The following is a 12145-nucleotide window of genomic DNA, read 5'->3' on the forward strand; positions in this document are numbered from 1 at the left end:
TGAACAAGGGAGAAATAACTATAATAACCATTTAAAGAAAATGACTTCTGCTTTCATGTCTTCGGATCATCCTCAGGGATGTTTCCCAGACCGTCGTCAATAGCCCTTTGCGCAGCTCTAGCGTGATGTAAATTAGCTACAACAACAACAGCAACTACAATTAAGAAAGTATAAATTACTGGCCTTTCTGGTCGAGTGGTTTTTCTGCCCACCAAATGTTCTGAAAGGCAGAAGTAACAGGTTCGAATATCACTCTACTCCAGTCTATGTGTCTATGTGATCTTCTCTTTTGTCCTTCAACTGGACAAGGGCTTACATTGTGATATCTGTCCATCCTCTTGACAAGGGCTTTTAAGTCGCTCATTTAATTGTGCACGCAAGCCTGCATGAGTATGTGTAAAAATAAATAAATAAATATCGGGGCTAGTAAATAACGTTTTGTAATTGACAAACAAGCTCCACGGAACTCACTGAAGGATGGCGTTAGAAACCCATAGTTTTCTAGTATCCATTTCACTTTACTATTTGGTACATTTGCTTTTTGTGTGTTTAATCTTTTTTGCTAATTACCGAAAGCTTATAGATTATTCTTTATATTGAATAGACAGATTTGATATGTTATAAATGAAGACAGCATTTAGGGGAGTCCTTGAACGAAAGGTATCGCTAATTCAGTAACCTATTCGTACCCTGGATGTAGCTGATTGGAATCCCACTGTAACCCAGTTTTATCATCGTGCTGTACTTCTCTGAATTATATTATCTGTCTTTCGATATACATGAGCCAAACGCATGTAACTGAGCACAGATTTCTGCAGGCATGTGCACCAACCAATAAATAAATTAAATTGCATTAATATGTTCTTAAACTTGACAAGTCGATCTATGTATAAAGCATACAAACCTGTATATGTATGTTTAACAATAAATAATTGTAACAGCACATAAAAAAGTAGGGGGAATTCTTTGCTGATTGGTATCACCCACCTAACATTCTGTTGAATGGAGGTAGCTGGCTAAAAATGCTACATTTTACTGAATTGTACTATAAGTTATTTTACTTTACAAAGGTTAATAAGCCATACCTACGTAATTTAGCACATACACCTGCATGTATAAAAAATCAGGGGTATTCTAGGCTAAGAGATACCCGCACCAAAAGGCTCTGCAGCGTAGAGATAGCAGGTTCGAACCCCATCGTAATCCTGATTGTATCCTTATGATGTTCTCTTAATTGAAATGTATGTCTTCCTTACAAGGGCTTATAAGCAAAGAAGCTTGCAAATGTTTGTCGGAGCAGTAAATAATTAAAATTAAATAAATAAATACAATTAGAAAGTATCGGAGATGGTGCTCGAGGATTTTTGTTTTCATACTTCGAATTTATTTCATTTTTTTCTAATTGCTAGGGAATTTTAATTCTTTATAAACAGAATTTAAAGTGTTCTGATTCCAATCTAATTTTGAAAATATTCAAACAAGCGCATGGTTGGCGCTGACTCCATTTTAAAAATTTAAACAGTTTTGAAGGAGAACCTACGATTTTTTTGGTTATACACTGCTTGGTAATTTCTGGGAAGGAAAATGCAACAGCTAAATATGATCTGTCTCTTCAAAAGGCAATAAAAGGTAAGGATTTTTTTTGAACAATAATTCTCTTAATAGTTAAAATTCAAAATTGAAAATAATTATTTCAGCTTAAAGAAATACGCTAAATCATAAAAAAGTGTTTCACATTCAAATAAATGAATATCAATTGTCTAACTGATTTCTCGAATACAATGACAATTTTGATGATTAGTGATTACTGCATAGTTTAGATTAGTTTTGTAAAGTGTATGGTTTCAGTCAAAAACTATTTTTTTCATTCCAATCACACATATTAACACCTTTATTGCGACGGACGAGATAACTCGTCTTCCAGAAATACTCGCTGTGCTCTATTGCTGTATTAGTGAATATGGTTATTCATTGAAATTAGTTAACATTTCTTAGAGTAAAATAATTATAAAGGAATTTGAGCTTTATGTCAATTTTGGTGCTGCTCGTAACTCTAAGCGAAGAGTGAGGGACAAATTGCTGTATTGGAGATTTTTAGTGAGGGTGGGACTCTATTGTTTTATTAGTGAATATGTTTATTGATTTTTGTTGATTAGCATTTCTTAGAGTAAAATAATTAAGTTTTGAAGGAACTTGAGCTTTATGTCAATTTTGGTGCTGCTCGTAACTCTAAGCACAGAGTGTGGGACAAAGATGAGTCATTGCTGCAATGAAAGTGCTATTTCTTAACAAACAATTAAATGTAATTTTAAAATTTTGATTTCTTCCAAAATATAAAACTTCTTTGAATCTTAAATAAATTAATTTCTCTCCAAAAATGAGTTGCTATTCAAAATTGTTAAATAGGCATAACTTAAAACATTATTTCACTAATATTCATTTTCACTAATAAAATAAGTAATAATAATAAGTAAAATCTACTTTAGAGTCAAGCAAACTAGAAGAAATTTGGTATTGAAATCAACTAAAAAAGTGTTAATATATTTTATTCAATCAAAAATATCATTTCATAATTATAACTCAGAGGATCATTAAGTATAATAATGTACTCGCTTTTGAAATTGAACTGTAGTTTTATTCCCCTAGTTCTGCGCAATTCAAAGTTTTATTGGTTCTAACACGCAATTCTGGATATTAAAGCTTGTAATCAAACCATTCATTACCTTTATTAAATTTCTATTTTTAGTGCGAAAACTATACTAAAAAGATTATAAGGCGTGACAAGGAACACCGATTTCGAAAATTGCGTTTGAGTTAGCGAGGTAAATGTAGTAATTTATTTATAGATAGAATGTGCTTCTCCGGATATTTAAAATAAAAGAGTGAAATGACATTCAATTTTATAATTCAGTTTTAACTGAATCATTTAAATAGATGTTAAGAGTCTAAGAAATATACGCTAAATAGTGTAATAAGAACGTTTACTTTTAAAACGACTTAGATAGTCATCATTGTAAATAGACCAATGCTTTGTAATTCAAATAAAATTACATATGTATCGATTTATACATTGTGTTTCGAAATAACCGTTTTGATACTATGTGTATTTTCAGAATTCTTATCAAGAATTAAGTTAAAAAGAGCATGCGATTTGTGAGTTGTAAATTAATACTAAAATTATCGGGAAAAAACGCTTTTAATATCTAACGGGTCAATACTGAACAACAAAACCTGTTTGATTACCAAAAGTGACAGGAAGAATTTCAAACGCAGTTGCTCAAAACACATCTCGATTTCATCAGGCAATTAGGTTGGTTTGATTATTTTTATCCCTCATTCCTTGTGCTTGTTCTCTTATTTTCGTTCGAAAGCTTTTTTATAGTCATCTAAAATATTAATCGTGACCTCAAATGTTTACATTTTAATGCATTTATCTTTGGCAAGGCCTACATGTAAAAGACAGTCACTACATCACGCCATGCATTTAGCATTTTATGTAAAAAAAAAAAAAATATTTTGAATTCGATCAATCCAACTCTTCGATTCCGCAATAAAAAAAACATTCAAGTGAAACTACTGTTTGTGAGTTCCAGGACTCAGAGACACTCTAGCTATTATTTAGGATTTTAATTTATCTTTTTCTGTACATTTTGTGCGTAAAACATAGTTTATAACACAATTTGAATTTGGTTAAACTCAGCCTCTACTTGTTTCCATGACCATCTTTACATTCAAGCAAACACCTCAGTTTTGACAGGGTTATTGAGATTCATAAGACATTATTACCTAGAACATATAATAGCGTTTTTAATGCAATAAATTTAAAAATTCTCCCTTAAATAAAATGGCTGCAAATATTATTAAAACAACTACTCGCTGCTTATATATTATATTCATTTCTTTAAAAAAATAAAAGGTAAAATTCATCCTTAAAATAATTTTATTACTTTTGAATTCTGGTCCAGATGTAAAATTATTAAGTAAAGTAAAAGTATTAGAGTGTGTAATTCAATAGGGGGGAAAATTTTCTTTTTAAATCTGGCGAATTACAGTGGAGGTCATGTGGAAAATTCTAAAACCACTTTTATTGCCTGATGAAGTTCGAGGGCTTGGATTTCAATGATTGTATATTTTCTCCGGCAATCAAAAAGGATTTAAATTTTTCAACATTGCTTTCTTTACAAATGATTAGTCAGATTTTGATTTTTTTACTCCTGTTTAAAAGGAATCTTTTCTATGCTATGTGTTTGATGAGCACTGTTTTATTCTGATTGTAATCGTTTTTCTGTATGACTCTTGTTTTGTTTAACACTTTATTTTACTTAATTTCTGAAAATTTAGAAAAAGAACTATAATTAAAATAATCACTAGCTTTAAACAGATATGCGAGTATGTTTGCGAATCAGTACTAATTTTACCTAAGCTTATATTTAAATCAAGAGAGCTTATAAGCTTAAATAAGCTTATATTTAAATTATTGGAGCTTATAAACTTAAATAATCTTATATTTATATTAAGTGAGCTTATAAGCTTATATAAATCTTATATTTAAATTAAGTGAGCCTATAATCTTGCGTGAACTTATATTTAAACTAAGTGTGCTTATAAGCTTACTTAAGCTTATATTTAAATTTAAATTACTAGTTCCAATGTAAGACTGTAAATCCCTGTTAGTTTCGAAATTACTTCTTACAATAAATAATTTTTATTATAAAAGCAAGAGGCTTTATTTTAGGTAACTAGTCTGATTATTTGAAAATATTTCCTTAAAAAGTCTAGACATTTAATTAAGAAGGTCTACAGCTGGTAAGCAATAGTCTTGGAAAAAGTATTTAATTAATATTTCAAAAGCATTAAAAGTAATTAAGGAATGGAATAATGAAAACCCGGATTAGCCTAAACAATATATTAAATAATTATTTATGTATTATGTAAAACAAATTATTTATGTATAAAATATATGAAAACATGAAGACCTTTTGTAAAACAATGGTTAAGATTTACTTTAAATTTAAAACTTGCGTTAAGATTATTTAGTCAGTTTTTATCTGTAGTATTGTATAAAAATGCATGAGTGGCATATTTTAATTCTGTAGTATAATGTGATACTGACATAAAACGCTATAAAATTCTACTTTGGGGAAACTAAAATAAACGGTACTGTAGGCATTTTAATAGAAATTAATATATAAATCATTTCCATTTTATTTTTAATACTTTTTATTATCCTTGCTCTAGATATTTCAAATTTTTTAAGAGTTTAAATTAATTTTGGTTGTTGCTTTCGCTTAAATTAATTTTGATTTGTTGGTTCGATCTCAGCATAGATCAAGTGCATTTATTTGCTGTCTATTTTAAGTTTAATTTCTTTCCTTATGTGGTACTCAATTTAAAGTAGAATTTCAACAACTTTTAAAATTTTGGAACAAATGTTGATGTTTCCATGCTCTCAATAGCACGCTTATGAAGATTGTTTGATATCCAAAATACTGTTTGATGATGCCTATTTATTTAATATTTTTTGTTGGAAATAATTGTTTAAGATAAACTTTTTGGACATTATAAGAATAACAGTTTCAAAAATTTAAATATTAATTAATAATTATAAATTAATAATTATCAAAACCTTGGAAAGAAATATAAATTACAAGCACTGTGTAGAACAATTCCATTATCTACGCGACACCTTAGAATAATGCAGCTACTTTATGGAGAACTGTAATTAACTGCATTCATATTTCTATTAAAAACTTACGCCAGAAAAAAATTTAAAATTCATCGAACATCATATACATTATTTCTTTGAATTTTTTACATAAAATATTTATTTTCCAAAAAAGAAAAAAATAGTGATGTATTTTCTTCTAAAAAGAGAAATGAGGCGTGCCTATTATAAAATTTATCGTAAATATTAATTAAATTACACATAGTTAATTAATACTTGTAAATAAGATTATTCATTATAAGTGCTGTAACAGAAGAAGGTATCTTAGAAATATTATACGCCACTCCAAGTGAAAGAATTATCTACCGCTGAATACCTGAACATATTTTATTTAGTGCATCCTAAATTTAATTGATGTTAAAACTATTTAAACACATTTGGAAAATGTTAAAAGAATATTAAGTTTTCAAACTTATGTTAATTGTAGTAATTTGTTTTTAAAAAATTATGATTTTAATGTTAACAAATGTTAAACGTAACGAATGATCAAGCATCAGTCTAATATCTCTTAGAAGAGAAAATGCCTCAGCACTGGTTACCACAAACATTAAATCCGATCCCTTAATAGTCTAAACATTATGAAATATTTCATATTTCTTCCCATTGCACAGCTCAATAGTAGCCCGAACATAGTAAATCTTTCTTTTTTTCCAACACTACGCAGTTTATGTTCATTACGTTGGACGTACTAAATTGATCCGTGGTGAGGCCTTATATCTTCTAGGAGATGTTGATCAATCCAAATAAGCAATAAACTTCCCACACCAAAAAGAGCTCTCCCACCAGAATTTTATCAGGGATAGAATTCGATGAGCGATTACCACTATAGTTGCTGTACTTGTGAAAGTATCGGAAGAGCTGGTTTTAAGGTGACCGGGTGGGTTTTTGAGTTCTGAATGTGAGAGATGTAGTAACTTTACGGTCGTGTTTGCTCCTCTACTGCCTTTAGCAGTCGAGTGTATGCAAGCTGACGTTGTGTATGATCGAGACGAGACTGAGCAGCAACAGCATGAGGAAGTTGATTATGTCGCAGTCACAAGTAGCAAGTCAACTGTTCAACGTGGATCATCCAACGGAGTGGGCGTTACTGCGTGTTCAAATCACGTTCGGGTCACCTATGTGGGAGCGGAGATATCGACCATGCCAACCTTCATCTATCAAAAGGTACCTTGTGATTGAATCAAGTTATCATGTCCTATATACCAGTGATTTGATGTTTAATATTCGTAGTGGTAGTTACGTCACAAGTAAATGTGCCTGTGTGAGCAACTGATTCATATATCCATTATTATTTTTTTACGAGGATGACATTGTGTTGTTAGTGTCTCTTTAAGAAAAATGCTTAAACGGCTCTAGACAATAATTTTTTGTTTCATAGAAAAAACTTTTTTAAGCTTTAAAATAGCCTCTAACTCGTTAATTATAGAGAGAATTTTATAAAAATTTAGGCTTGGTGCCTTAGTTGGAAAGGAACTGAATTATTAGTGTGAAAGTTTGAGTTTTGATCGTCAGAAACTGCTTGAAACCCACCCAGTTTCAGCAGTTTGACTGAAATGTAAAAGCGATTTATCACATGCTGATCATATTAGCACCATCATAACATTGGTCCCGAAATTGTATAACTTCTCCACCCTAGCCGACTATTTGCTGTTACAAAAATGCGTTACTTTACTTAACTAAAATAAAATTAATTAATTTTACTTTTATATTAAAAATTAAATAAGGGGGAGAAAAACATTCTGTTTGACTCTGACGATGATGTTTTCAAAATTATTCACTTACTATTAGCTTTTTTTTTAAAAAAATGTAATACTCATGCATTTTTTATTTTTAAAATGATTTCGGATAAAAACTCTAAACTTAAGTAACACTAAATGCAAATGTAACCAATTGTTCAGTAAAGTATTATTTAATGGTGTAGAAACATTTTTAAACAATTTGCAAATAATTTTTGCCCAAAACACGCAAAAAAATTTTAAAAAAACTTGGGTATAAGTTTTAACAAAAATATATATTATCCAGAAGAAATGCTTATAGAGAAAAAAAAGTTAATACCGTTTTTTTGAAGAGAAATGTTTTGCTTACAAATCGTTTACTTTTATCAGCCAGTTTGTCGCACGCTTATCTTAGCTGATATCTCTTGGACTAACCGTGATCATGTCCAAACAAGATAAAGCACTTAGGCTGACCATTTCTAAAGTTGTTTATTCGGAAGGAGAGCATGTAGGGATTACAGTCAAAACTTTCCCCAGGCAATAAAAAGTTAACTACATTTACCCTTACAACTAGTTTTCAAAAGATAATCAAAATGATTCCAACTCTGGTTTGAGTAAGATATTTAGTTTTTGAAGAATTTTAAATATCAAATACTTATATTGTAAAAGAAAATCTCAAAAAAATAGTTTCCGTTTTTTTTTGCAATTTATACAATAATTGAAGCATTTACGAAATGCAAATAATAATCAAAGTTTATTTAAAAATTATTAGCTAGTTAGGTTGATAAAAATATAAATCTCTTAGCATACAAGTTAAAAAATATACATTAAAAAACTAAGAATAATTATAAAGTACCTGACAACATCTAACTACAGGCTTCTAAATACGTCTACAGATATAGGATTTAAGCAATACAGAAATACTGGGTGAATTTATGTTCCGTTCAGTTGGTAAAAGCAATGTCACAATTCCATTAAAAACCAAAATATAAATTACTCATGAAATAAAGTTGTAAGTTATAATGAACAGAAAGAATGAAGAATAATCAGGTAACGAGATAACGCTATAAATCAGTCTTCTCCGTTTGTCACCCAACTGGATTTAAATGAGAAGGAAATCCACTCTTTAAATTAAATTTTCAAGTTTAAATATGTTAAAAATCGTAAATCTTTTTTTTCCCTTCAAACTGCAAACAGTTCAAAATGAAGTTCAAAATGAAGATAAAACAAAAGGAAATTACAGACATATGAAGTAAAAAAAAGAGGGGGATTAAAAAAATTTCAAAAATCCGGAAAATAATAAATATAATCTTTTCATCAGCCCACACGATTATATCCGCAAAAAAGAGTGCTTTCTGTTATTGTATCAACATAGCCAAAGCGAAATATATTAATACAATAGTGTGAGGAGCACTCAAAAAGTTTTTTACAGAAATTGCAACAAATGAAGTAGAACACAATAAGTAAAAATAACACGTAAAAACAGAAAATAAAATGAAAGAAAAAGAAAAAACAGAATTAAACATAAGCTATAACGCAAGTAGCGAATTCAAATGTACTTACATGACCGAGAAATTTTTCAAGAATGATTTGAAAAATATTTTCATAACAAGATTGCCAGTTCGCAAAATATGAAAACAAAAGCGCAAATTGAGCGTAACTAGAGGAGTTTTGTTTTAAAGTGCCGATTTTACTGCTTTGTTGAAGNATATCAATACAATAGTGTAAGGAGCGCTCAAAAAATTTTTTTACAGAAATTACAACAAATAAAATAGAACACAATAAGTAAAAATAACACGGAAAAAACAGAAAATAAAATAAAAGAAAAAGAGGAAACAGAATTAAACATAAGCTATAACGCAAGTAGCGAATTCAAATGTACTTACATGACCGAGAAATTTTTCAAGAATGATTTGAAAAATATTTTCATAACAAGATTGCCAGTTCGCAAAATATGAAAACAAAAGCGCAAATTGAGCGTAACTAGAGGAGTTTTGTTTAAAGTGCCGATTTTACTGCTTTGTTGAAGTGCGTTTGATTTGTTAGTTACCAAGGTTGGGGTAAATTATATTGCATAACGAGGTAATATTATACTGGATAATTTAAAGAAGTTGACCATAAATAATTTTTCCCCAGTTGCTTGCTATTTTTTTTTATTATTTTTCTTCCCCCCTTTTTTTTCAAATGTCTGTGATTTCCCTTTGTTTTATCTACATTTTGAACTTATCTAATAAGATCTGTTTACTTGCAGCTTATGCGCAATAAATAAAACTTATTGTTTTTCTTAATCTTCTTCGTGTTTTTTTTTGTATTTTTTTATTTTGTTGTATGTATATATATTAAAAAATTAAAATATTTAATTATTTTAGCTTTTCTAATTATGTTGGTATATGTCTTTCCGTTTTGCTCAGGATTTCGTAGTTTTTCTCAATACCGATATAACTAGTGCCTATTTTTTTTCATCCCGTTCAGAGAAAGGGTATTTAACAAATGTATTATAAAAGAATAAGACGATCCCGCATTCAGGCGTCATGTAGGTCAAGGCTCCACAAATTCGTGATTAACAGCAAGAGAATGAGAAAAAGATCTGCATTATACAATTGCCTATATTCATTTTCAAAACTGATAAATTGGTACACATTGATCTTAAGAAACGTAGGATTCTATTCGCATAAAACTGTTAATGTTGCAGCATAAAACTATTGTTACACAATTTCGTGATTAAATATATTATAATGAAATAATAATTATTTTATTTTAATTTAAATAAAATCGGCATTAAACGCAAAAGATATTTCGCTAGTATATGCGATGCCATTACAGGCATTACATATTTCTAAGCTTGTAAAATTAATTTAATTTCGCAAATTTAATATTATAATTATTCTTATTGATATTATACTTAAATTAAATCAAATATTTAAATTTTATCACGTTTTATAGAAAGCGAATGTAAATACCTATATTCTTTTCTTAACAACCAATATAACGGATAACTTTTTAATCCAATATAAATGTTTAACTCATTAATTCACTGTCGCGACTAAATCGAACATCAAAATCTATTTTTAGCTCTTAATTCCTTAATCTGTTATCTTTCTCTAACCACAAAAAATGCTTTAGTTGCAGGATTCAGTTAAATTCTATTGGTCTCTCTGGTCATTACGCTGTAGACAGATTATTTAAAATTTCAGAATAATAATGAGGGTCGGAATTAGTTTTGGCTATATTATCTATCGATAACTCGCCAAATTTTAGATCTCTTGTCGTGCTCGTAAGTTACCCTTTACCACTATTCTTAACTATAAATTTGAATTTATTGACGTTAAGACTGGGCGTTTTTGGATACCAGATGGCTCCTTAGTCCGACAGTTAATTAGAGTTACAAAAATATATAAAATGCATGTCTTATAAGAAACTCTCTAAAATACGTGCTAATAAGTTTTATTTTGTGCATTTAATATGTTTTCAAATTTTTAAATGAGCTCATATTTATTTCGCAAACTTTAGAAAAATAGAGTCTCAAAAAAGCATGAAAGTTTTCTTTGATTATATCTCTGATGTATTCCTCTCTCAATATAATGACAATGCTCAAGAGAAATTTCTACTACACTCTGTTATGATAAATATGAATGATTTTAGCTAAAGAACCGTGCAAATAGTGACTACGGTAAAGGTTTTGTTAATATCTAAAAATATAATTGAATAGATATTAGGAAGTATAACTGAAATCTATTTAAGGGAAAGTCTTAAAAACCATTTTAATTCCTAGATGGAATGAAAGTTCAATAAATAGTTGTGTGATCTTTATTATTAAATTTAAATTAATACGTGGTTTAATGAGCTATTTATCTAAATATTCATAATTTGCTACTTATTCTAAAAGATATTACGTTCAAAAAAAATAAGAAAAAGACAACGCTTATATCTCGCATTTCCGAGAGAAAAAAATCAGATAAAGGATTCACAAAGCTTTAGGAATACAATAGCCAAATGCGAAATTGATTGCTTTCGAATAATATAAAAATGCTTCAACAACCCATGAAGAAATTTTAATTAAGTTATTGAAAGATTTTTGTAATAATCTTAAGTACCGAAAAAGCAGAATAATGCAGTGCAAATCACAGTTTAATTAAATCTTGTCATAATGCAAAAATGAGGTTCGACATCAATGTTGCTGAATACAAATAAAAAATACGGGTTTCTTTTCTTAAGCGGATATGTAATATCAAATTAACATTAGAAAGAATAACATAACTGCAGCAAGTTATTTAATAAAAATACAAAAAAATATTTTATTTTCTATATTTTGTAAACATTTCGATATATATTTTAAGCGTGATTGCGGAGGATTATTGTGGAGGATTATGTGGTTGTGGAGGTTATTAGCATTAAAAATGTATTAACATTAAAATCTATGAATTCATTGTGGTACTCCACAGTTAAAATGATACTAAAAGCCCCAGAACCAGTTAAATTTTCATATGAAACTGAAAATTGCATAATAAAATAAGACTGGGTGTGATACTTTTTAATCCAATTTTCATTGTGTTTTACTTCAATGAATTTTGAAAAGTTTATAGTTTCTAGTGACTTAAATATCACTAAAAGTCCATATTTTTACATTATATTTTAGCGATAAAAGCTTTAGAAATATATTGAAGTTGGTAATAATGACCCCTTATATATATATAGTTTTGTACTA

The 12145-nt window shown here is 28.9% G+C and overlaps 1 protein-coding gene across 1 annotated transcript in view; it reads left to right on the forward strand.

The window, feature by feature from the left end:
- Positions 1 to 1491: 1491 nt before the first annotated feature.
- The window catches only part of LOC107444238 (RNA binding protein fox-1 homolog 1-like), a 298304-nt gene continuing 287650 nt past the window's right edge, over positions 1492 to 12145 (forward strand). The window contains exon 1 of the mRNA XM_071177682.1: positions 1492 to 1629. The gene's annotated coding sequence lies outside the window, so the exon portion shown is untranslated. The remainder of the gene's footprint in view (positions 1630 to 12145) is intronic.

This window comes from Parasteatoda tepidariorum, chromosome 2, assembly GCF_043381705.1.
Source record: "Parasteatoda tepidariorum isolate YZ-2023 chromosome 2, CAS_Ptep_4.0, whole genome shotgun sequence".
In the NCBI taxonomy this organism is placed as follows: domain Eukaryota; kingdom Metazoa; phylum Arthropoda; class Arachnida; order Araneae; family Theridiidae; genus Parasteatoda; species Parasteatoda tepidariorum.